This window comes from Phacochoerus africanus, chromosome 3 (assembly GCF_016906955.1).
Source record: "Phacochoerus africanus isolate WHEZ1 chromosome 3, ROS_Pafr_v1, whole genome shotgun sequence".
Taxonomy (NCBI): Eukaryota; Metazoa; Chordata; class Mammalia; order Artiodactyla; family Suidae; genus Phacochoerus; species Phacochoerus africanus.
The window spans coordinates 138,381,119-138,405,806 of record NC_062546.1 but is presented as its reverse complement, the minus strand read 5'-3'; the positions used below and the strand labels follow the sequence as shown (position 1 = coordinate 138,405,806).

At 37.5% G+C, this 24,688-nt stretch overlaps 1 protein-coding gene across 1 annotated transcript in view; it reads left to right on the top strand.

Moving 5' to 3' along the window:
• The first annotated feature begins 6,725 nt into the window (after positions 1 to 6,725).
• Positions 6,726 to 24,688, top strand: part of SCN9A (sodium voltage-gated channel alpha subunit 9) — a 162,803-nt gene continuing 144,840 nt past the window's right edge. The window contains exon 1 of the mRNA XM_047772799.1: positions 6,726 to 7,010. The gene's annotated coding sequence lies outside the window, so the exon portion shown is untranslated. The remainder of the gene's footprint in view (positions 7,011 to 24,688) is intronic.

Sequence of the window (24,688 nt, the reverse complement as noted above, 5' to 3'; positions counted from 1 at the left end):
TTTGGTTTCAGTTAACAAGTTTATTTGTAAATAAAAGAACTACTGAAAGGTTCATTCACTTCAGGTGTATATTTTTTTTCTTCATTACACTTACCAATTTTATTTTCAATTCATAGTTATAATGTAGCCTGGCCAATTTTTCTAAATGTGTGTGTTGTCTTTCTAAGACATAGAATAGCCTTACCCTGCGGAGGTAACATCTCTTGGTGCTTAAGCACACAGGCTGCAGAGCCTGATTACTTAGGCTGACGCCTTGGCTCTTCCACATATTAGCTGGGTGACCTTGGGCAAGGTGTTTAACCTCTCACGTTTTAGTTGTCTTACCTGCAAAAACGGGGATGATAATATCACTTACCTCCAAGAGCTGTTGTATGGGTTAAATAATATCTACTACATATTAAAAAGTCCACAAGGGGAGTTCCCATTGTGGCTCAGTGGATAAGAACCCAACTAGTATTCATGAGGATGTGGGTTCAGTCCCTGGCCTCACTCAGTGGGTTAAGGATCTGGCGTTGCTGCAAGCTGCAGCATAGGTTTGTAGATGCGACTCGCATCTGGCGTTGCTGTGGCTGTAGTTAGTGTAGGCTGGCAGCTGCAGCTCCAATGTGACCCCTAGCCTGGGAACTTCCAGGACGTGGGGAAAAAAAAAAAAAGTCAACAAGTGTTATTAATCTCACAGGCAAGGACCAAACTAATTTTAAGTGTTAAATCTAAATTTTCTGAAATTTTTATAAAAGTTTACTGACCATTTTCAAAAAACATAGAATTATTTACCAATCAGTCTATCTTCACTGCATTTCACATAATGATGCATTCTCAGAATATTTTTGGAATAGGTAATAGTTTAGCTATTACTTAAACAAATCTAAAAGATTAGCAAAGAAAGTTCCTTAAATATAATTTAGTACTAACCTTCCTATTAACACAAAAAAAGGCTTATATAAACTCCATTTATATGAAATTCATTTCATGTTGCACAATGGAAGTTTCATCTTAGTAAAGATACTGGAATTAATGCATTTTAAATAGTTGTTATCCCCTTTAAAGTGGCAGTTGGGAAGTTAACCTGCTGAGTGAGGCCAGGGATTGAACTTGTGTCCTCACAGGCACTGTCAGGTTCTTAACCTACTGAGCCACGGTGGGAACTCCAGAAAGTTACATTTTGATTTCACGAGTGATAACCACTGAAATATTTTTAAATTTTTCTTTTGGAACTATCTTCAGGATCTGTTTTATATAAATTTAATGGATAAATTTAATGAAACTGAGAGTGAAATTAATAAATATAAATATGTTAGGTAAATATAATATATTAAAATACTTATTACAAAGTTAAAGATGACAGTTTCTTATGAATTATTGTAACTGCAAAAATTATTGTATTAGTATTTTATTGTTTTAAATAATAATATACTTATTTTACAAGCAAATAAAATTTGGAAAGACAGTAGTCAACCTTTTAAGACAGGTTGTACATGAAATTTGGATTATAGGGATCATTGCCTTTCTATTTTGTGTATATGTATATGTATATCCTTTAAAAATTCTTTCAAGTGTGTATTTCTTCTAAAAAAATACAGTGAATCTTGGTTTCTGATACTGTATTTTTTAGATCAAGTTCAACTTTGGTGTTTTTTTATATATCTTCTATTTCTCCTCATGATGCTCAGATTTTTCTCTACTGTCTTGGGCATACAAATCACATATAACAGTGTCTTAATCTGTTAATTCCATCATCTTTGCCATTTCTGGGTCTGTTCCTATTCACTGACTTTTCTGTTGGCTATAGTTCATATTTTCCTTCTTTGCAAGTATGGTATTTGTTTAAAATGGATGCCAGTCAGTAATAATTTTATGTTGTTAGGTACTTCAGAAAGTGTTGCATTTTATTCTTGTCAGCATTTAAGCAATTTGAAACCAGTTGGATTCTTTGAAGTCTTTCTTTTAAGCTTTGGTGCTATAAATTCAGAGCAACTTTAATCTAAAGCTAAGTTAGCTCCACTACTAAGACAACACCCTTCGAAGGATTCTACCAGTATCTCCCATGAGACAAGTCTTTCCCCAAATCTTGGGGGAACACAGATTATTTCCAGTTCTGTGTGAGGTCCAGGAATTTTTTGACATGCTGCTTTCCATTAGTTTTTTTTCCCTGGCCTTGGGTATGTCTGTTTTCCCAAAACAGCACATGAGTATCAACCAAAAAGGTGAGCACCCTCCCCTGCAGGTCATGGCTTACTCTATAGGCAGTTCCCGTCTCTCCAGCCCCCGCATTCCAGGTGTCTCAGCCTCTCAAATTCTAGTTTCTGTCTTTTCAACTCAGGAAGATTATGGGATCTTTTGGGGGATTCCTTTTTCAGTGCTACAGTCTAAGAACTAATTTCACGTAGGAATATGGGACGATCAGGGAACTCACCTTGTTTATTTCCTTTCTCTAGGGGGTTCACAGTTTTGCATATTATGTTGCACAAATGTCTAAAAGCAAATGTTTCATATATTGTGTAACATTGTCTAGTTTAAGGCTTCTGCAAGAAGGGGACATGGGTAACAGCAGTTGTGATCCAAAAGCGTTCCATAGAAAGCACGTCATCATCAAAAATGTTATTCTGGTAAAGGACCCATTGAGGGACTGTTTGATCTTTTGGGAAGAAGTCTTCATGGATAACTGATAATTCAATAAATTTACTAAGCATCTATGACATGCAAAACAAAGCACATTTATTTTTTTACCTGAGTTTACTGCTACAAAGGCCAAGATCACATCAGATTAGATCAGCAAACACTCTGATGTTGATATGTTTTTAGGAAACTGCTTTTCTTCTGTTGTTTCATTATGTATAATTTGTCCATCTTTCTTATCACTGTAACCTCTGTCAGATAGTCTTCCTTGTGTATTGCACCATGTTTTAATTAGAGTTCCAATTCTTTTTAATCCTACTTCAAAATTCTGCTTTTGAACTCTACTTTTTAGCTATGTATATAGGAAAAATTTGGAGCTATAGTCTTCCATTTTCACAACAGTATAATTGTTTTTTCTCAAATTAGAATATTGCCATGGAGCAGATGTTAGATGATAAATATATATTCCTAATCCCATTTAATAAGAAAAAATAGCCTTCTAGAAATTAGTTTACTTTCTCATATTACTGCATACTTATCCATTTTCCAGAAAAAACTTACAGTTTTGAAAACTGGAGTGATGATTGTGGAAAAGATAGATGTGTAGATATCCATGTTATCACCAAATAAAAAAAATTATTTACTTTTGTTCTAGTTTTGAAGTACAATATTAGTTAATTTCAAAGTATAAAAATTTTACTTTCCTTCTACCCAAATTATAGAAGATCAGTTGTGAATAGTCCAAGAATTTATTGGTTGTTGCCTGGTTCAAGTGGGTATCCTCTCTGCCTCCCATAATTCAAGCCTAGTCTTTAACTTTCTCAAAGGGACTACCTACAATACATCTACATGTGATATCATCACTTAGTGTTTGGTAAATTCTTAGGGGGTACTTAGTATAATATTCAATAGGAGACTCAGACAGTCTTTTTTAGAATTTAAACAGAGACAAAAAATTCTCAGCACTGCCAAAGGAGCAGTAAAAACACAGATAGCCTATACTAAAAGCCATAGATTACAAAATGCTTGGGAGACTCAATATGATACAAAAACTAAATAGATGGTTGATAAATAGTTGAGAGTTGAAAGTGCATTAGAAAAATAATGAATAATATACCTCCTGATTTGCCAACGAATTCACAGGCAAAATCCCACCAGGGACGCCCTAAACAAACCAAAGAGGTTTATTTTTAAGACCCTACTAAGAACCCAAGTATATTAAATAGAGTGGCAAAGCTGGTGTATATTATTTATGATTTTTTAGTTATTGGGGAGAGGGATACTAAATCTGTTCCTTACTACACAGGTGGGAAGAACTTTTTTGTCTATTAATAAAAACTGCTACCCTTCATTATATCAGTGGATCATCCAGCCTGGTATTTCATCACTATCCCAAGTGATGTTTTCTGGGTAGTATTTTAGGATGTTAGCTACCAAAAGTGACTCTAATTTCCTATAATTCCATATGGTGCCATCATTTATCAATTCATCTTGACTCAATATCTGTCCTGCTTTTGCACTATCTCAAGGAATAACAAATCCAATAAGCTCACTCTATATTTTATAATATAGTACTTTGGTTTGCTCTTGATTGCCTCTTTGAAGCTGTCAGTATTGGGAGTTCCCACTGTAGCTCAGCAGGTTACAAACCCGACTATTTTCTTTTTTCTTTTTTTCTTTTTGTCTTTTTGCTATTTCTTTGGGCCGCTCCCGCGGCATATGGAGGTTCCCAGGCTAGGGGTCTAATCGGAGCTGTAGCCGCTGGCCTACGCCAGAGCCACAGCAAAGCGGGATCCGAGCCGCATCTGCAACCTACACCACAGCTCATGGCAACGCCGGATCGTTAACCCACTGAGTAAGGGCAGGGACCAAACCCGCAACCTCATGGTTCCTAGTTGGATTCGTTAACCACTGCGCCACGACGGGAACTCCAAAACCCAACTATTTTCCATGAGGGTGTGGGTTCAATCCCTGGCCTTGCTCATTGGGTTGCTTTGAGATTTGGTGTAGGTCAGGCTCAGATCCTGCAATGCTGTGGCTGTGGCGTAGGCAGTCAGCTGAAGATCCCTAGCCTGGGAACTTCTATATGCCAAGGGTGTGGCCCTAAAAAAAACAGAAGAAGTAGGAGTTCCCGTCGTGGCGCAGTGGTTGACGAATCCGACTAGGAGCCATGAGGTTGCGGGTTCGATCCCTGCCCTTGCTCAGTGGGTTAACGATCCGGTGTTGCCGTGAGCTGTGGTGTGGGTTGCAGACGCGGCTCGGATCCCGCGTTGCTGTGGCTCTGGCGTAGGCCGGTGGCTACAGCTCCGATTCAACCCCTAGCCTGGGAACCTCCATATGCCGCGGGAGCGGCCCAAGAAATAGCAACAACAAAAGACAAAAGACAAAAAAAAAAAAAAAAGAAGAAGAAGTAAAAAAGTTTACAGTATTTTGCAATTTGATTAAAACTGTGTTCATCATATTAAGACATTTTATAATTTCAGAGGCATTGACCATTTTTTTTTGTCTTAATCAGCTGGAGTCTTTATGTTCTAATTTATCTTAAGGAAAAAATAACATGGATTTGAAACTTTGTGAATTCTAATTATTCTGAATGTCACATGGCTTATTCCCTAATGAGATGGAAATCAGATGTCAGACAGCTATAAGAGAAAGAGTTGATTCAGCTCATTTTACATCTCAATGACCATGGATCGGATAATTTAGTTCAAGAGAGACTTCAAGGTGCTAAGAAAAGAGTGGCATTGAGTGCTTCTAATCCAAAAGGCTGTCACTCCTAATACTCTTCTTATGTCTGCAAACAATAAGGAAGAGAAAGTGACTTGGCCATGACTTGGCATTGAGTATTGTCCCCAATTAAAGGAGCTCACCCTTCAGTGGAGAGGCTCCTTCCTTCAACAGCACATCTTACAAGTCATGAATGTAAAGTACAAAGCCCCTTGGCAAATCTCAGAAGCTCAGCAAGCAACCCAGAAAGGTAAACCTGGGGCTTGAAACAGGTGTTTTTACCACTAAATACATTTCCATAATAGGAGTGGAAGCAAATAACACTGTAGATGCAAATGCTCATTACTCCTGTTTATGCTACAAAGTGATCTGTCCTCTTTAAAGCTGGAATCTAGAAATCCATCCTGCCTCAACGTCGTAATACTTCGATATCCCCTTGGTGGAAATATCCTGTTTCTCTTTGAGAAAGATAATTCCGTCGTGTTTTCATTGCTCTTCCTCCCAGCAGGCTGCTGTAGAAAACACTCGCGCGCACACACATATTGCACAAAATGATTTATAAAGATTTCTTTTCAGACGCTCCTACCCAGAAGTCAGAACCTATACAACCGACTAATGGTGTATCCAGATGAGCAGGTCCCAGGTCCAGGAAGACAGCCTCTGCTCCACGTCTCTCTCTCCACCCGCGGCAACCTGGCCTCCTCACTCCACCTTTGAAAGAAAATGCATTCTTTGCTTGCCTGAAAGACTTGGCAACCTGATCGATTGATCTATCCGAGCGGGGGTGGGGGGAGGAAAAGAAGAAAAAATCGCAACCTAGAACAGGGTTTGCGCGCCACCGCCCCAACCTCCGTGGGCAGAGTCCCAGGGAAGGAACCGATTTCCATTGTCGAACCCTCGAAGCCCAGGACCCAGGACCCAGGAGGCATAGGCTGGGCCTCTGCCATCGGTCCCCACCTCCTCTGCCCGTAGCTCTCTCCAGCTCGTAGTCAAGCCACAGTAAGTGGCTTCTCGGAAACGTTAGCAGATTCTGCTGAGCGGGAAGGGAGGAAGGGGTAATGGGGGCAGAGTGAGGTAAGGGAAGGGCTCTTCGGGCTGCTGGACAGACAGACAGACAGACAGACACACCTCCACCCACCCAACTGATGAGGGTGGGCTGTCGTGAGACCTCCCCCCTCCCCTTTGCCTTCTGCTAGCGCACTGTGGAGAGGCTGCAAGCATCTTCAACGCAGCCCCAGGGGCTGGGGCTGGGTCTGTGCCTCTCGCGGGAGGGGGGGAGGGGGCGCCTGGGAGTGAGGGTGGGGAAACAGCGGGGAGCAGGGAGGGGTCGAAGAACCGGGGCGGGGCTGCCGCTTCCCCGGGCGCGCCCCGGAAGGAGGGGCGCAGTCTCCTGGCCAGTTCTCTGCCGCGCTCCCGCGGCGGGTGTCCGGTGTCCAATTCCGAGGGCTCGACTGGCTGGGGCTGGGCTAGCTTGTGTGCCCGCAGCGGGTAGTGGCAGGCATTCTCTGAGCAACAGGAGCCCAGAGAAAGAGGGAACATCACCTGCAGCGGAGAGAACGCCAGGGGAAGGAAGCCGGGAGCAAGTAAGGGCCCCTGAAGCCTGCACCCTCCCTGGGGCGAGACCCTGCGGGCACTCTGGATGGACGTGGTCCGCGGCAAGGTAGCAAGTAAGTGCCTTTTCGTCTGGTGTGGCGGGGAGGGAAGCCGTTGGTCTCTTGCCTTTGCTCGCCTCAATCGCCACACCCACCTGTGTCCGTTTTCACAGCTCTCAGTTTTAGCCCCTGGGTGTTACGCCACCTGGAAAGTAGAGAGGGGAGAAGCTAGGCGAGGAGGTGCCGGCGATTGGACAAAGAGGAGCTGGAAAGGCAGCTGTTTTCCTTGCAAGGCCGGTCTTTTGGTAGTTTTGACGGTGTGGGTTTGCTGGTAGGTTCTGAAAATATGGAAAGGCAAGGCAGCTGTACCTAATGGTTTACTATTATTTCTTTCGTCTAGCAGACTAGCAAAGTCGTTGGATGGGTTTCGGTTCCAGGGCCAGGTCGTATTCTTTAGAAGCAAAAAGCATGGGTTATATTTCCCATCTGCAAAGGTGAGCGTGCAGAACCAGCAGAGCTGAAGCTACCTGTGGGGATGGCGAGGATGCGCCGCACCCGTGCAGAAGCACATAAACGCGAGCAATTGGCCAGACCGCTTAGCCCCTTTTCTCCATGCAGTTTATTATTTTTTTTCAAACGAGTAAGCATTTTATAGTGAAATTCAGATAAGATTTAGAATCATTTTAACTTTTCATGGACTTAAACTGAAACTGTCATTCCATTTAGAAAAAAACTTGTTTTCATTACTTATTTTCAAGACAAAAGATTAAAGCAAGATTAACAAACTGGAAACTTCAGTGCCAACTTTTGTGATGATAGCAAACATATTTCTCATTTCAGTATTTCTATTAATTGCAGCTTTCGGAGTAATTTATATCTCTTTTGAAGCTAAGAGCAAATTTTTGAGTGAGAGAAGCTTAGGGGAGTTTTTAAAAAGCCACTGTCAATAAGATAAAGACTAAGTCAACACAGGCTTTTAAAAGAACGATGGATTTTCAGTTGCTGAATGTGAAGTCAATATTAGAAGGTTGTTTTTTTTTTTTTTTCCAGAAACACGATTAATGTTCTTTTCTGCTTTTGTATGGGCGGCAGAAAGATATTGTCTGTTTTTTCTCTTGGTAACATAAAATATTTTCATGATTTTTTGCTTTAATATCAATAAAACCTACCTATATATAATCTGCAAACCAAATCCAATTATTAAACAGTCCATTTTATTGAAAAGACTTCAAATTATTTTTCATCATTTTAGAACCTTTAAACTAGAATTCATGTTTTGAGAAACTATGTTAAGTAGGATCTTTAACAAAATTTTATTAATTATTTGAAGGCTAGTCTTTTTGGAGACCTATGTATGGAATGATCATGATTGCTAGAGTAGCTTATTCACAACAAAATGCTTGACAAAAACATGGCATTTGATATAATGGAAGATGTGCCCCCATTAGCAACTGACAGGAGTTTTGCTTAGATAAGTTTTTGTATTTTGTAGATGTTTGAAATACTTGTCTATTAAAGGATCCCTTTTAAAAGTGAACAACTGTGCCATTGTGGACATAGTGATATATTTTTATAAAAGCCAGGTATGTGATTTGCCATGATTCTTTGGTGCAGGGCAGGGCTTCCAGAGTACCTGATGCTTCTACAGAAGAACGATGAGTCAGGTCTGGCTGCCTGCCAAAACCATCCTCCTGCCTTGTGTCTCCGAAGACCAGGAGATAATCTTGGGAGCCCTCCTGTGGTAATGCTTCTGTGTTTTTGCTACCTGTTGCTGAGGTGACTTCAGGCAGCAAAGAAAAAGTAAGAAGTCAGAAGTGGAATCACTGGGGTCCTATTCACCTTATTTAATGTGACCCAACTTTCTTTGTGACAAAGAAAAAAATAGAATCTTGCATTTTTCATGCTTAGTAAAAACTAATATTGATCTAATATCTATTCCTATCAGATATGTGAAGAGGGTGAAATGCAAGGAGGAATTGTATGGTATTTTTCTAACTTTGTAAAAGAGCTTAGCATTTACTAATATGAATGGATGGATCATAATAGTATGAATTTATGATTTTCCTTGAAACTCTTAGATCCTTTTCCCCAGTCTTCATCATCTGAAGTAGTGGTTACACCATCCACCAAGTGTTGATTGCTTTCTCTTCCTCATCGTGGCATTTCATCCCTAACCAGTCCATATTTAGATTCCGTAACATCTCCATTCAATTGTAATTTTCAGATGTACCTCTTCCCACCCTGTTTTCGGTGGCTTTGTGCTACCAAATTATCGGCATCATCATAATCTTCCTGGATTCCTACTACAGCCTTCACATTAGCCTCTCTACGTCCATAGTTTGCTCCCTTGTAATTCACTCTATACAAAGCAATGCTATCAGGCCTCTTAAAAAACATTCATTAGCTCATAACTACATAGGAAAGGGGAATAAATGTGGAAACACAAAAAGGGATTAACGACAAATTCCTTCTGTTATTATGTACTTCTCTCTCTGATCTAGCCCTCCTCTGTGACCTCCTTGGGTACATCTCCCACTCATTTACATGCACCAGCCTCCCTGGCATTTCAGTACCTGGAACTCTTAGAGCAATTTCACTCCCTAAGGCATCTTCAGGTGTTCTCAGCTCCTGGACTATTTCCTCCTGCCTTGTTTTTGTTTTGTTTTGTTTTTTCATTTTTTTAAGGTTTTATTAAGTATAGTTGATTTACAAGGTTGTGATCATTTCTGCTGTAAAACAGAGCGATTCAGTCATACATGTGCATACCTCCATTCCTTTTCAAATTCTTTTCCCATATAGATTATAACAGCATATTGGATAGAGTTCTCTGTGTTACACAGCAGGTCCCTTTTGGCCAGTCGTTCCATATACCAGTGTGCTTATGCCAATCCCAAACCTCCATCCATCCTTCCTGTCTTTAAATGCCTAACTCCTACACAAACTAAGTATCAGCTCAAAGGTCTCTTCCTCACAGAAATCATTCTTGATCACCTTGTCAAAAGTAGTCTGTTACCTGTTGGTATCTGTCTTGGTACCTTGTTTTTTCCCTCCATGGTGCTTATTATATAGCACATGGGTATTTGGGGGATTTGTGTATTGAATGATCCAAATGAATGGATACTATGTGTTTATTTTTGACTCCACTTCCAAAACAGTGCTGCAGTGAAGTAGTAGGGGGTTCCTAGATATTTATGTAAATAATAAACTACAAGGATAAGACTTACTTCACCCTAGAGCCCACTCACCCTGTAAACCTATACATTTTAGAACTCAATTTTGTTTTTATTTTTTGAGCATCTGGTATGTTTATAACACTGTCTTATGACTTTGAGGAGGCAAAATTAAAATATCCTGAGATGTATTTCCATCTTTCAGCAGTGTAGGCATTAAGGTGTTCAAAGGGAAGTAGATTATATTACACATTTTTAGAAAGGCAGTGATCACAACTGGATTAAAATATATTTGAAAGAAAACAGTAGAGTGCATAAGCCAATAGGATTTTTGTGTGAGTGACTCCTAAAACACAGTGATGACCTTATGAGATTTAAATCTGTATCTTTTACCAAAATTTGAAGGTCATGCAGTAATCACTAAATTTAAAATATAGTTTTGTAATAAATATGGACATTTGAGTGAGCTCCATTGATGGAGTATGGTCAAACAAAGCTGAGTTCATTGGGTACCCACGTGATCTAAATTGATGTTTACACCAAACTTAATTTCATAAGTTCAAAGCGTTCACTGAAGAAGACTAAGAGAGACACTGTGGGAAAATCCAGGAGGATCCATCACTGTTATTGGGACAGGGGAGTGGGGCCCCAAATTCACACTGGTTAATGACAGCATCATATTTATACTAGAATTTATACACATGTGGGTACACACACATATGCATACTATTTGTGTGGTAGTAAGTTCCCCTCCCCTTTTCTGATACTGTACTTAAAGGTATGAAACAAATAGTTTTCCTGTTAACATTTGTTTGAAAAATTAGCTTTCAATTAGCCAACAAGCCTTGATTAATGATATTTTTTATCTTGCAAGTGGTCAATCATATTTTGTTTGTTCTTTCTTTGCTTTTGGTAAAGAATTTGATAATCAGTTTTCTTTTTGAAGAACTAAACTATTTCATGAATTTTCACCAGGGATTTTGCTAAATTTGCGATTTCAGTGGCACAGTGTGGTTGTTGTAATGTATTAGAGTGCCTCTGTGCACTGATTGAAGATGGGCCTCCATCTTACACATCCCAAATTAGTTAATTCATCCTTACAGGGAGGTATTATAGCTTCCTTCAGAACCGTATAGAATTAGATTGCCATTTAAGATGGCAAGGTCATAATGAAATGGACATTTAAGATTGTATAAAAATGATCTTCATATGAGGGTTTATAGGAGAGCATTCACAGAATGTGGGTAGATTACTTTTGTGGAACAGGAGAGAATATTTGGTGTCTCGCCATCCTAGAAAATGAAATTTCTTCATTGAAGGTGTAATTTGCCCTTCCTTCTCTGTGTAGCTGGAAGGAAGTGGCTTTAGACAACAGGGAGATCCATCAGCTCTTGGCAGCTAAAGGTAGAATGAAGTTTGGAGGAGTAAAACCCTTGAGTGGTGAGGAAAAATGCCAGACCATGAAAAACGGGAAGGAAGAGGGAATGCCTTGAATAGTGCCAATAAACATCATTTGCCACAAACAAATTTGAGTTGACATTATGTATAGAATTGAATTATCCTATATCTTTTAGCCCCACTAAGGAAATAATTTTCTCTTTAAAAAGAACAACTGCATCTTGAATGAAAAAATGCTGTCATTGCTTCTTTAATACAGGAAATGGAATACCTTTGGATTTTATCTCTATCTATCTATATATCTATTTATTTTATTTTTTAGGGCCACACCTGCAGCATATGGAGGCTCCCAGGCCAGGGGTTGAATCGGAGCTGCAGCTGCCTGCCTACACCACAGCCACAGCAACACAGAATCCAGTCTGCATCTGTGACCTACACCACAGCTCACAGAAACACCAGATCCTTAACCCCCTAAGCAAGGCCAGGGATCAGACCCCTGTCCTCATGGGTAATAGTTGGGTTCGTTACCACTGAGCCAGAAAAGGAACTCCACATTTGGATTTTTAAACTGATATAAACAAGAGCCAAAATACCATATATTAGTGTTGAAATATACCATTACTTTAATTGTAATTTCATTTCTATTTGTTTTGACTTCCCTTTGTTGTGTCAGTTGTTTGAGAGACTGCCATTATTGATCACAGCTTTCTTTAAAATGTTTCTTTGGATTTCGTACAAAGCTGTCTGAATCATTTATCAAAGTATGATAAAACTTTAATTGGACCTACGATTGTTCGCTTGGAAGTTCTTTGCTCTTAGAGGGCCTTAGTACATTTACAATATCATTAACCTACCATCTCTACCCTGCAATTAATGCCTTTTTTCTTTCCTTTTCTCTCCTCCATCTTATCTCTAAACATTTGATCTATATACCAGTAATACAAATTTTGCTGCACTATTAAGTCAAGTATTAATACAATAATTGGAAAATTGAGCCTCTAAATTAGAATTAATATAATTAGACAGATGCATTAAAATATAAGTACGGGAGTTCCTGTCATGGCTAAGTGGAAATGAATCTGACTAGCATCCATGAAGATGCACATTTGATCCCTGGCTTAGCTCAGTGGGTTACGGATCCAGCATTGCTGTGAGATGTGGTGTAGGTTGCAGATGCGGCTTGGATCTGGTGTTGCTATGGCTGTGGCGTAGGCCAGCAGCTATAGCTCCGATTCGACCCTTCCCCTGGGAACCTCCATATGCCATGGGTGTGGCCCTTAAAAAGACAAATAAATAATTAATTAAAAATAAAATAATAAAAATAAAATAAGTGTGAAGTCCCTTAGTACAAAGTAAATTATAAAGTACAAAGACATTTTTGGAGAAATGTTCAATGAAATCCTGTTTGTCTTATATGCCAAACTAAACTCCCTGTGTCATCTAATTGTTTTTAAAAAATAGAGATGATTTCACTAGATGTAGCATCTGCCCACTGTAGTGGTTGCTCATTAACTGTCTATCTTAGAATCAAATGTAATTAAAAATACATTATATTCTTGGGAGTCTAATTTAGCAGTCCAAAAAAGAAGTAAATATAGATATTCAAGTCCATTCATAAAAATAAAACTGAGGAAAATGAGAGAAATGTTATATGAAAAAGGAATATTCCCTTGTGTATTGGGAATATTTAGTGATTTAAAATGGTTATTCTTTCAAGTTCAAAGGACAGCACTTCCTTTAGTACTTAAGGATAATTTACTATATGTACATTTTAAATAGGATAAATAGAATATTTTATTCATAAATTATGCTTTCACTTTCTCTGGATGACGATATAGACTTAACATTCATTCCTTCTAGGTAAGTTTTTTTTTTTTATGGGACCAATCTATAGATGATCCTTTCATGGAACAAATATGACAAAGTTAAAGTGATGATTTTTCCCCCATCAACATAATAGACGTATATTCTTATTACCCTGGACAAACTTGGCTCATGGCAATTCAAGTAGGAAGAAAAGAAATGGCATCCTCAGGACTCAATAGTCCCGTGAGACCATCTGATAGAGTTTTAGGAATGAATACTTGTGGAATGGCCATACAGAGAAGCTTTTTTGAAAATTCATATTATATCTCTCCTATAGCTCAGAATCTTTATAAAATATTGTTATGACGTGTTAAAAGCACAGAGGAATAAATTTGTGTTTACATTAGTGAAAAAATTGTTTTTCTAGATATTTCTCTTGCTGTACATGTAATCTCAGTCTAATCCTTTCACTTCTCAATAGTGTCTACTCCTCAGGATTACTGTACAAATTAGGTTAATATATATGTATACTCACCACAGCCATTTTAGTGCCATACAGATGACAAGGAGGTGTTCAATGATGCTGGCTAGTCAAAATGTACTCTGATTATATTTTGAATACAAATTGTATAGCATCTAAAGTTTATCAGTGTTACTTCTACTTTTAATCTTATTTCAGAGAATATTGATAATGCAGTTTCCCCTCACTGTTTTTAAAGACAGTATAATTATATGTCTCTAATATAGGATCATTCCATTTTGAACTCTTTATAACACTCTGTTGGTAAAGTTTTTAGCTAGAGGCTATTACAAATGGTTTATATAAAGTATCTAAAAATTTATCAGTAGGAAAACATGGGCGAGGCATTCAAAGATCAAGAATTTAACCATCCAGAGTTCCTGTTGTGGCTTAGCAGGTTAAAAAACAGATTGGTATCCATGAGGATGTGGTTCCATCCCTGGCCTCGTTCAGTGGCTTAAGGATCCGGAGTTACTGAAAGCTGCAGTGCAGGTTGCAGATACAGCTCAGATCTGGTATTACCATGACTGTGGCATAGGCTGGCAGCTACAGCTCCAGTTTGTCCCTAGCCCAGGAACTTGCATGTGCCACAGGTGCGGTCATAAAAAAAAACAAAAACAAAAAATAATTTAACCATCCAATTATATTTTCTTTTCTATATGTTTTTGAACCTGATCTGTCAGAATTCTGCATTAATAGAGAGCAGTTCAGTGGAAGTGACCTGTCAGATGTCCTGTTAGTTCATTTTACAGCAACTAGTATCTACTTTGATAGGATTTTTTTTAAAGAGCATGTCATGAAATTTCTCACTTATGTGTGAAATCAAACTTACTGTAGTAATTCAATTATCAGGAATATAACTGAATTTTTAAATCAGCAAATAAAATGTCTGAATCTGAGGGAGATACTTGCAAATATATGCATTCACTTTATCTCATTGGTGATACATTAACAAAAATCAAATTCTTGCAAAGCAAATGTCAAATTAAGGGTAATAATTAATTTTTTATTTATTGTTTTCTTTACTAATTCACAGTTTTTGCTCAGATAGAAAGTATGACAATAATAAGAGGTGGGCCTCTTATTATTTTCCATCTGAAGACAGAAAATGAATGTATTAGAGGGGAGTTCCCATTGTGGCCCAGCAGAAATGAAACCGACTAATAACCCTGAGGTTGTAGGTTCAATCCTTGGCCTCACTCAGTGGGTTAAGGATCTGGCATTGCTGTGAGCTGTGGTATAGGTCGCAGATGTGATTTGGATCCCACATTGCTGTGGCTGTGGTGTAGGCTGGCAGCTGTAACTCTGATTTGACCCCCAGCCTGAGAACCTCCATATACTCCAGGCGTAGCCCTAAAAAGCAGATATATGTGTAGTAACATACATAGTAATATATATAGTTTTAGGTAAATGAGGTGCACTGCCATAGGGAAAATATAAACAGCACAGCTTACCTCTCCTTAATACTACTAATAATAACATTAATTTAGCAGCTTCATATGTGGAAGTCTCATTTATGCTGAGCAGTACATTAAGAGATTTGCAAATCCTCCTTTTAAAACCCCACAGCCATCCTCTGAGGTGAGAAAACACTAAGGCTCAGAAGCTACCTAATCTTCCCAAAGACTCACAGTGATTACTAAGTATATAAGTAAACATATATATTCTATTAAGGAAATAGAATATTATTTATTCTTGCATATATCCCACACAGATATACCTGGTTACCATGTATTCTACAGAAGACTTTTGAACCCATAATGAAGCTGAAATGATCTAGATTGGCAATTAAACATAGCAAACTATGTAATTACCATACTAGAGAACAAGAAAAAGAAAGGCTGGGAGTTCCCATTGTAGCTCAGTGGTTAACGAATCTGACTAGGAACCATGAGGTTGCGGGTTCGATCTCTGGCCTTGCTCTGTGGGTTAAGGATCTGGCATTGCCGTGAGCTGTGGTATATGTCACAGATGCATCTCAGATCTGGCATTGTTGTGGCTGTGGTGTAGGCCAGTGGCTACAGCTCTGATTAGACCCCTAGCCTGGGAACCTACATATGCCACGGGTGTGACCCTAGAAAAAGACAAAAAAAAAAAAGGCCCATGATTGTTTACATGTTCATCTTGAATACTGATATTGGGGTAGTGCATTTGTATTAAACTGAAATTGACATTTAGGGAGGAGTTTGAAGACATTATATTATGAAGAGTATCTGTACATTTAAATTGTTTCTGAGGTTGTTTCAGATATTGAATAACTTTGCTTTCCTGGTCTAGGGGTGTCACTGTATTACTCTGACTTGACCACAGACAGTTTTGTTTGTTTTATTATAAGAGAATCCAAGACAGGAAAGGGAACTTTCCCAAGGCAGACAAGAGTTGAAAGAAGAGTAGTGACATTAGGGTGTGCGTGTGTGAAATATCTGGGGTAGTTTCATTCAACTATGAGCTATGAAATGCAGTGGAGTTGGACCTCTGAGATCCCGGGTGTTAGGGGATGGAGGAGATAAAGCAAAAGATCTTGTGCAGGGTAAGGAAAGAATAAGACAGAGTACATCTAAAGTATTCTTATGACCTAACCCTAAAGCTTAGTTCTGATTGTCACAAAGAATCAATGATTTATGTTCGTTACAATGATTCTTTTTTTTTTCCTGTTTTTTTTTTTTTTATCTTTTTTCTAGAGCCACACCCACAGCATATGGAGGTTCCCAGACTAGGGTCCAATCGGAACTACAGCTGCTGGTCTACACCAGAGCCACAGCAACATGGGATCTGAGCCACGTCTGCAACCTACACCACACACAGCTCAGATCCTTAACCGACTGAGCGAGGCCAGGGATTGAATCCACAACCTCATGTTTCCAAGTCGGATTTGTTAACCACTGAGCCACGATGGGAACTCCAAGTGATTCTTTAATATCAGTGATTCAGGGTGCTTCCTCTTAAGGGTTTTAAAACATTTGGGGAAAATAATTTATTTTACATGATACTTATGATAATTTTCTAGTGCAAATGGTTTTCTTTTAATAATCTATTATCTACTTATATCCCACTGTCCTTCAAGTGGGATATAAAAACATGAGAAATTGGACCCCTGAGTTCTATGATCTGTCTCAGTCTGTTCTGGTGACTGTGGATTTGCAACTTATCCACTAAGCTGTTAAGGTTTTAAGAGTGAAGCCCATAACTTGTTCTTGTTGGCATTCATAATAAAGTTATTCTTAATACATATTTCACAAATAAATGGTGCATGTTTCTTGCACAACTATTTGCTTCTTTTTTATTAAAAATAGCTCTTTTCACTGAAACTTACATTTCTAAGAATGTAGGAGGAATAAGTTAACAATGATTTAGTAATTTATGATTCTCAAGCCTTTATTATTACTAGGCCCTAATGAAACAAAGTCGTGTTTCTCATTTCTTACTCAGGAAAGGAACAGCATTTTTGCTTATTTTCTGCTAATTCTAGATGACAATATTTAGCCTTCTTTGCATAAAAGAGCCAAAATATTTTGACATGTCCTCAAGTTGATGCATTAAAATGGCTAAGCCCAAATCCTTTTCTAAAAGCGAGAGTTATCCTTTGGAGAATTTGTTTAACAGGTGGACTGCTAATTAGATAGTTTAAAAAAACATTTGAACTAAAATTTCCAACTGATTTGTCTTCAGCTGATGATCAATTATTAAGCCCTATCTGGTTGGCTTCCAAAATGTGTAAGTCAGGCATTCATATCCAACTTGGTATCAGTGCCATTGAGGTTTGTGGGAGGGAGGACCTGGCAGAGGTCCTGGGGGTAATGGTAAAGAAATGCTGAGTTGCTCTAGGTCAGTTCCTAGAACTCTGAGCATCACCATTCTTGGAATGTCTATGTTTCCTGAAATTTCATGGCAATTCCTTCTTTCCTCCCCTCTACCTTTATTCACTCCCCTCAGCAAGTATTTATTGAGTAGCTGCTCAAGACCCTGCTCTAGACACTGTATATATAGCATTGAACAAAACATGGAGGTTTCCTGCTAGTTTTGAGACAGATAATAAATAAATGTTCACTTCCTGACCTTGTATTATAATATATGCTGTGAGGAAAAATAAATCAGGACAAAGAAAATTGAGGGAAGGAGGCATTATTTAAGAAGGATAGTTAGAAAAGCTTTTTATTTTTCTTTTTCTTCCTTCCTTCCTTCCTTCCTTCCTTCCTTCCTTCCTTCCTTCCTTCCTTCCTTCCTTCCTTCCTTCCTTCCTTCCTTTCTTTCTTCTTTCTTTCTCCCTTTTCTAGGGCCGCTTCCCGCGGCATATGGAGCTTCCCAGGCTAGGAGTTGAATCGGAGCTGTAGCCACTGGCCTACGCCAGAGCCACAGCAACGCAGGATCCGAGCCACATCTGTGACCTACACCACAGCTCACAGCAACGCGGGATCCTTAACCCACTGAGCAAGGCCAGGGATCCAACCCGCAACCTCATGGTTCCTAGTCGGATTCGTTAACCACTGTGCCATGACGGGAACTCCAGAAAAGCTTTTTAGAGACACTGTTTGGGCAGAGACCTGAAGGGGGTGAAGAACTGAGGAGCCAGCTAAGCGACAGGAAAATTATGCCAGTCACAAGAAGCAGCAATTGCAACAGCCTTATGGCATAGTTGATGTGTTTGCAGAGCAGCAGAGAAGTCAGTGTGACTGATATACAGAGAGCAAGTTGAAAAGTGGTAGAAGATAACAGGCTTGACTTGATATGGAAAAGACTACTAAGTCTGCCTAGAAGTCTGTGTGATGAGCCAATGGTGGCAAGGGACAAACATTGGGAGGGGATGAAATGTGCTATTTTAAAAGAACTAGATCTCATTCTGGACATAGGTAAGGACACAATCCAAATAAATGATTGAGAAACTCTTCATTTCCATACAAAATTAATTTTTTAGTTATTTGTGATTTATATGTAAGTGTTTTATAGCCTCTTCCCATCCGTAATAGATTAGCTTCTTGGAAGCCAATTGAGGGTAAAAGGGTTAATATAACAGAGGTTACCACTGAGAGTATCTTTAAATATTTAAATTCTGGGAATTAAAACATGGTGAGAGTACAGTCATATTTTGTAGATTATGATTAATTTTTATATCTGTTATACAATTATTTCTCATGGAATAATGCATAGATATAGAGAAGTACTATGATTTGTGGCAGAATAGATGCCAGGGAAACACCTATGAATCCCATCAAGTTTGACTCACTGTGAACTGCTATGACTTTGGTCTCCTACTGACCCGCTTCCTTACAGTTTTCAGGAAATTTTTGTGAATTAAAACATAAATTTTGGAGTTCCCATCGTGGCTCAGCAATTAATGAATCTGACTAGCATCCATGAGGACGCAGGTTTGATCCCTGGCCTTGCTCAGTGGGTTAAGGATCCAGTGTTGCTGTGAGCTGCGGTGTAGACTGGCAGCTGCAGCTCTGATTTGACCACTAGCCTGGAAACTTCCATATGCTGTGGGTGCAGCCCCCAAAAGCAAAAAATTAATTAATTAATGAAACATAAATTTTTGTGGCAAAATAGACATAAAACTTCCCATTTCAGCCATTGTTAAGTGTACAATTCAGGGGCGTTAAGTACATTCACATTGTTGTGCAACCATTACTACTGTCATCCATCTCCAGAACTTTTCCGTCATTCCACACTGAAACTCTGTGCCCACTAGATAATAATTCCTCATTCTTTCCTTTACCCCAAGTGCCTTGCAACCACTATTCTACTTTCTTTCTTTCTTAATTTGACTACCCTAGGTACCTCATATAAGTGGAAGTATACAATATTGGTCTTTTTGTCTGGTTTATTTCATCTAGCATGGTATTTTTAAGGTTCATTGATGTTGTAACATGAATCAGAATTTCCTTCCTCTTTAGGTATGTACAGTACTCTGCTGTGTGTACATATGTGTGTGCATATGTATGTGACATTTTATCCAATTCCTCCACTGATGGATGTCTAGATTGGTTTTTACATTTTGACTATTATGAATAATGCTGTGATGAGCATTATAAATTGTGATTGATGTATAAATATTTTCTTGAATCCCTGCTTTTAATTCTTTTGGGTATATAAGTGGAATTTCTGGATCATAATATAATTCTATATTTGTTTTTAAAATTCTATATTTAATTCTTTCGCCATATTCCTTTCTATGGTGTCTGTACTATTTTATATTTCTACCAGCAATGCACGAGAGTTCCAATTTCACCACACCTTCACTAACATTTATTTTCTCTCTTTTTAAATAATAGTCAGTATACTGGGTGTGAGGTTGGATCTTACGGTGGTTTTGATTTGCATTTATCTAATGATTAGTAAAGTTGAATATTTTTTCATGTGCATATTGACCATTTGTATATTTTCTTCAAAGAAATGTCTGAGTCCTTTGTTCATTTTAGAATAGAGGTGTTTGTTTTTACTGTTGAGTTTAGGAGTCCTTTATATATTGTGGATATTTAAATCTCTTAAGTATATGATTTGCAAATATTTTGTTCTCTGGGTTGTCTTTTTACTTTCTGATAATGTCCTTTGATAAACAAAATTTTTAATATTTATGAAATCCAATTTATCTTTTCTTTTGTTGCTTGTAATTTTGGTGCCGTTATTGAAGAAATCATTACCAAATCCCATGTCCTAAAAGTTTTCTTCTGTGTTTTCTTTTTATAGTTTTTGCTCTTATGTTTAGATCTGTGATCCATTTTTTTTTTCAATTTCTGTAGACATTATAGAGTCTAAAAGTCTCCAGCTTCCCTTTACCCATTCACTCCCAAGGCCTTGTTTTAGTTCAGTATTCCTTTCTCTGAACGTTTACTTTTCCTTTCAGTAACCCCATGTGTTTTTTTCTTTTTTGCTTTGCTGAGATTAAAGTGCTTGAGTTATTGAAAGAGTATAGTAACAACATAGGGAGATTCCTGGTGCAGAAAGAATATTGTATATTCATATGCTCCTACTCTCTGATTGGATTCGTTCATCCTTTTGACCAGTCTTACTATTGGAAAATGTTTGGTTTTGGTCCCTTCCTATGTAGTCTAGGAATTCTGATTCCTTACTAACTAGTTAATAGATTCAGGAGTTCTTTCTTTTTGTGGTCCTAGGTATTAAACTATATGATTAAACAGAGCAAGAATTCTGTCTGGCCATGGTTATAACCCCTTCCAAGAATACCACAGTATTTTACACATAGTGAGTTCTCAATAATACTTGTGTGAATAAACAAATGAATAAATAAAAAAAAAAAAGACTATCTCGTTTCCTCACGTGTTTAGTAAATCAATGACTTCTGCTATTTAGAATCTTAGGTTCATTTTAATCAAAAGCAATCAGAAGGAAAATCTCCTTTCCCCTTTCTTTCCCTTAATTCTTAGTGAAGAGACAAATATTTCAATCAATTTTTTAGAAGTTATTTTAAAAGAGTTTGCTGCAAAGAACTGAGATTTGAAGATCAGAGTTTGTACCACAGATATTTCTTTTTGCACAAGACAGTCCCTGAGCAGCACCTTTTCCCTTGCGTAGCTGCTCGCAATGAAAAATGGTGACCTTTTATAGAAATTCATTGTGTATGATTTATATTGTCATGAAAATATGACATGTGGACATCTTTTTTATTTATAAACAATTCAAAGCATTAATTAAAACAAGAGTTAAAAGAAGTAAAAGCTTGTAAAGGACCTTTGCTATTGAATTTGCTTATACACTCTTTTCGCCTAAACACTCATCTCAGAATGCAAATCTTCTGGTCAGATATCTACTGGAATATAAACTTGAGGAAGGATAGGAATTATTTTCTCCACATTTGTTACTCTACGATCCCTATCTAATCTGGTATTTTCTCCACTGTTCTAAGCCTGTTTGCATCTATTATAAGTGTCTGAAAATCTTGTCTAAAAATGGCAGAAAGTGAAAAATTCTATGAGACATTGGATTCACCCCTTTTTATAAACAGTCTTATCTTTTATCTTTTGAATATCTTTTAAACAACAACCACCTCAAAAAAAGGGTACGTTTTAAACAGTATTAGGTGGGTTTCATCATACTCCCAGGTTTGAAGGTCAGGGTTACTAAATGGCTTTGCCATGATGATAGGCTCTAGTTCCAAGAGGAATAAGAGTAGAAGTGTAAAGCACAGGAAGTTCCTCTGCTGATGAATATATTAGTTTGATGGACATATTTGCAAAGGGCTTGTTTGTAAATTCATGCGATTTATTCCATTGTTCTTTACCACCCCTATGTGGACTCCCACTAAATAAGCTGTTTCTTTGGAATCGTAACATCTCCTTTCCCTACTGTTATGCATTCTGAAAGAATGTCTCCATCAAAAATCTTCTAGGTAGAAGACAACTTTTCTTGATAATGACCACAAATATTCCAAAGAACCTCTTAGCATGTGTGCTACTTAACTCACTTGTTCTGATATTGAGTTAAATGGCTTTGAGTCTATTGAACCATTCCTGATCTGCCAGGTTTATTTCATCAACGGCTGTCACTATGCTTGGGTTTTACTTTCTTGAACAAATACCTATAGCCTTCTCTTGTTTTAACATTGAGTTCTGGAGCATCCACTACTAATAAAGAGCAGTCCTCTGACCCCTACTAGAAATTTCTACCTTTTTGGGTTTTTTTTAATAATTTTTCTCTGTATCATGATGGCTACTGCCTAGCATCAGCATTTTTAACTTATTGCATAATCCTGTTCAGTCCTAACGAGCCTTTTCTACTATCATATGGTTAATCTTTTATGCACTTGTCAGATTCCTTATTTTCATACTCTTTCAATTATTATTTTCACTTTGATTTTCATAAAATTCCAATTTTTGCTTATCAAATATTTCAACCCTCTCAGTATATTTGCATTTAGCAAGTCTGATGGGTTTAATAATTTTCATCACCTCTTGAAAGCGGTACACACAGTCTGTGTACACTCCATGGACTAATGAGCCTTAAGTCCAGCAGGGGCTGGAAGACTGTATGATGTACATCTCCATCTGTTTGTAGAAAGCAGTGTCATTTGGTTTTACAATGACCATAGTTTTGTTTTACTCTTTAAAATATCCTGAAGAAGAAAAAATTCTGTATGTGCAATGCAAAGATTTTCTATTCTGAAGTAACTAAATTTGTTCTTCTTTCTTAAGAACTTTAGGTGCAAAATAAGTTGATAAGAAAGTTGATAAAAATCTCTTAAAATGGTCAGAGTTTTTTGTGCACTGCTGTGTAGCACTGGAAACTATGTCTGGTCACTTATGATGGAGCATGATAATGTGAGAAAAAAGAATGTATACATGTATGTGTAACTGGGTCACCATGCTGTACAGCAGAAAATTGACAGAACACTCTAAGCCAGCTATAATGGAAAAAAATAAAAATCATTATAAAGGGACTAAAAAAGGGTTATCAGGAAACATGCTAAATGAAGGGTTAGAATGTATTAGATAATCATTTTCAGCCTTGTTTTAAAATGCAGAAGCCAAGCTTTACAGAGGTTAATTAGCTTACCCAAGCACACAAGTTAATAAGCTGTAGAGATGGGACCCACAAATTTAAAAACTATGAATATTGTTAATATTTAGCAGATGCACTGTGTTGGGCAAGAAACTCTATATTTTACCTAATAACATTGTAAGACAGATACTTCCATTTATGATGAGTTTACATAATGTCACAATGCTACTTATGTGTTATAATCAGGTAAATCAAACCTAACCCTTCCTGGCACCAGAGCTATTATGCCTTTCTTCCTAAACTGAGTTAATGTTTTTTGGGGGGAGTGGTTACATGCATAATCAAAGAGTGGAAAAGCACTTTCTGTGTAACACTTTATAAAAAGAGGTATAAGACCTCTTCTGGGACCATATTTTAGTGACCCTACAAGTTACCTAAGTTTGTGATGATTTATGCTGTCAGAAAAGGGTTAATTTTGACCAATAGAGAAAATTTAATGTGAGCAAATAAGTCTTTCCCCTTTTTCCTTCATACATCGCATATAAATGGGACTGCATGACTTTTCTTTTTTTAAAAAAACATTTATTGGAGCATAGTTGACTTAGTATCATGTTAATTTCAGGTATCTTAAAAAGAGAATCTTTTTCAGATTCTCTTTCCATATAGATTATTACAGAATATTGAATAGAGTTCTCTGTGCTATACAATAGGTACTTGAGTTTTCTATTAAAATTTCATATATGCCAGAAATCATTGACAATAGTCTTAATTTTCCTCAAAATAATACATTTCTTTAAAAAATTTTATTATAGTTGATTTACAATGTTCTGTCAATTTCTGCTGTACAGCGAAGTGACCCAGTTATATCTTTATACATTCTTTTTCTCATGCTACTTTCTATCATGTTCTATCACAAGTAATTGGATATAGTTCCCTGTGCTATACAGCAGGATCTCATTACTTATCCATTCTAAATGTAATAGTTGAAAGTAATACACTTCTTGAGGTTATAAACTTTAATCTCTTATAAATTTGAGGAATACTATCTTTTGTAAGCCCATGCATAGAGACAATGTCTATCTTAGAGTATAACATTGATAATCATTACTATTATGAAAGACCCAGATCACAATATTTCAATAATTTTCCTCATCAGGAGTCTAGAAATAAATCCCTGTCTTCTGCTATTCTTTGTATAAAAATATCCTTAAAAATAAAATTAACCTTAAAAAATTTTGTCTATCAAATGATATATAAACTGTAATAAAAACTCTTTGAGTGATTTTGGGACATGGAATATTGAGTTTCTCTTTTGAAGAGTTTGTCATCACCCAAATTAATATCTTAAGAAGTAATAATCACTTTAATAATTTATTAGTATGATTAACATGGTATTAAATATGAAG